General features: G+C 41.6%; 1 non-coding gene across 1 annotated transcript; it reads left to right on the top strand.

The window, feature by feature from the left end:
• The first annotated feature begins 381 nt into the window (after positions 1–381).
• Positions 382–519, top strand: LOC119936015. Its single transcript, XR_005453609.1, has one exon. It is a non-coding gene; the product is annotated as a small nucleolar RNA SNORA7 (small nucleolar RNA).
• Positions 520–1,899: the final 1,380 nt, after the last annotated feature.

The following is a 1,899-nucleotide window of genomic DNA, read 5'->3' as shown; positions in this document are numbered from 1 at the left end:
TTTTTTTCCCTTATAGCCGAGGGATCCCATCCTGGCTAATTTTCCCAGAGTCCTAACCTCGGTTCCACCACTTTTCTGCTAAGCAACCTTGAGCAAGTCACTTCACTTCTCTGTTACTCAGTGAGCCCTGTGTCCAACCCCTATTATCTTGCATGTACTCTAATGCTTAGTATAGTTCCTGTCACATAGTAAGCACTTAATAAATACTATTAAAAAAATCATACGTTCCCAAGCTCTTGGCACAATGCTCTACAAACAGTAAGCACCCAGTAAAAACCATTAATTGACTGACGGATTCTTCTGGAAAACTCACCACAGAAAGGTACCCAATCTCAACTCTCATCTTAATTCAGATGATTTAAGCCTTCATACCTTAGTTTACCCCTCTCAGGGCCGCACCTGGAGAGTTTCCAGTACTCTACCAGTCTCGGCTACAGGAGGGAGAGTCAAGCAGAGGCCTACCCACTCCATTCCTAGCTTGGGCAGTAGCTGGTGAGTAGAAGGCAATCTGCTACAAGTCAAAACTCACCCACGCTGGGCAGTAGCAGCATGGAAGAGAGTGGAGGGTGGAGACTCGAGTTTACTGCGCGGAAGGCGGCAGTGGTAAACCACTTCTGGATTTTTACCAAGCAAACTCAATGGACACACTACCAGAACGATTTTAGATGGAGGTGGGACGTTCTGGGAGAGATGCATCCGTGGTCGGAAACAACTCGATGGCATAAGACAACCCACGACCTTAGTTTGTATGTACAGGGGTCGTACAATTTAGTTTTACTAGAATGCAGTGGGTTAATTGAGCTTAACAGTCAGCACTGCACAAGTGGCTCAAGTCTCTTGGACAGCCTCAAATGTGCCCTTTGCTCTGCTTTCCTGCTTCTAGCACTTCTCTGCACAAAGTCAGTGCTTAATAACTACATTAATTGACTTCTCAATACACTAAAAAAACAAAGAAAAACCCAAAACAAAACACTCAAAAGACTAATAAAAAACAACAACAGTCACGGCTCAGAGAAATTGCCGTAGAATATCATTCTTTAAATTAGAACTCCTTTAATTCAGCTATTGCTGGAAATAGCTAAATAATAAAGCAAAATTTAGGAAGGATTTCAGACCTTAGGCAATGTAGTACTGATATTGCCGTTATTCCATATTTATGAGTAGTAGTACGAGACTCTGTCTGAATCTGTGTTTATAAGCGGTTCTTATAAAATGAATTTACATTTTTATATTATATATGTGACATGTCCCTATAGCCATCATATACGGTCTTTGATTTCATAAGTCAAGAGACATGTTTCAAACCAGAATCCACCATACGTCTATTGTGAAGATTTTCCCAAATCAATTACATTCTTGTTTCTATAGTAACTAATGCACTTTAAAGGGGAAAAGTGGAAGGAAACTAAATGGACAAAAGTGAATGAAATAGGGAGACCGCGTGCCACAAGTCAAACATATAAGGAAAGAATTTTCCAAGGGGTAGGACAGAAAATTCTTCATTCAGCAGTTCACTTATGAGGATGCAGTTTCTTCCCAAATCCCCACCACTCCAAAGCTGAGAAAATTCCAAAGTCCCATTTTCCTTCTTTGTTGACACGGGCCTAGATCTAATTCCCAGAGAGAACTCAGTGAAATTTTCTCTTATTTAGGGGCAGAAGATTTTTCAATTTGGGGTTTACCAATGGCTTGTCTTCCTTCTCCTTCAGCTTACCCACCTTTGGCCGTTTCATTGCCATGGGCCCTTTGACATTTGCTATTAACTGCTTTGGTGAAAGGTTTTGAGGGAGGAAAACATTGAAGCTCTGAGCAGAAATGAAAGGGTCAGGCTATGTGCCAGGCACTGTACTAAGCTCTGGGGTAGGTAAAAGCAAATTAGGTTGGACACAGCAGGAAACC

The sequence above is a fragment of the Tachyglossus aculeatus genome, chromosome 12, assembly GCF_015852505.1.
Source record: "Tachyglossus aculeatus isolate mTacAcu1 chromosome 12, mTacAcu1.pri, whole genome shotgun sequence".
Taxonomy (NCBI): Eukaryota; Metazoa; Chordata; class Mammalia; order Monotremata; family Tachyglossidae; genus Tachyglossus; species Tachyglossus aculeatus.
The sequence above is the reverse complement of the archived record's forward strand: the minus strand, read 5'-3'. Positions and strand labels throughout refer to the sequence as shown.